This window comes from Rattus rattus, chromosome 2 (assembly GCF_011064425.1).
Source record: "Rattus rattus isolate New Zealand chromosome 2, Rrattus_CSIRO_v1, whole genome shotgun sequence".
Classification (NCBI taxonomy): domain Eukaryota; kingdom Metazoa; phylum Chordata; class Mammalia; order Rodentia; family Muridae; genus Rattus; species Rattus rattus.
The window spans coordinates 115125374-115125837 of record NC_046155.1 but is presented as its reverse complement, the minus strand read 5'-3'; positions in this window follow the sequence as shown (position 1 = coordinate 115125837).

Below are 464 nucleotides of genomic sequence, written 5' to 3'. Positions count from 1 at the left end.
TTAGCTGTCCCTCCCAGGTTTGGGTGCAGAGGGGCTTCTTTATCCGGTCGGTCCCTTCAAATTTTTTAGTGTCTCAGGCAGTGGATCTGCTGCTCTGGGCCCTCTCGGTTTAGGGCCGTATACAGTATCCTCCTGGGCCAGGGATGTGGGCAGAGGTGGGCGGCGTTGGTGGTCTCCTCCGCTCTGCTGCCTCAGGAGTGCCGGCCCGACCAGGCGGCCAGAACTCCCCTCCGGGGGGCCTGGGAGCAGAGAGCTGCTGAAGGCAGGCGAGAGTTCATCTTGGTGGAGTTTTCCTTCAGTGAATATGAAGCGTCCTTCCTTACATTTTTTGATGACTCTTAGTTGAAAATCGATTTTATTTGATATGAGAATGGCTACTCCAGCTTGCTTCTTCAGACCATTTGCTTGGAAAGTTGTTTCCCAGCCTTTCACTCTGAGGTAGTGTCTGTCTTTGTCTCTGAGGT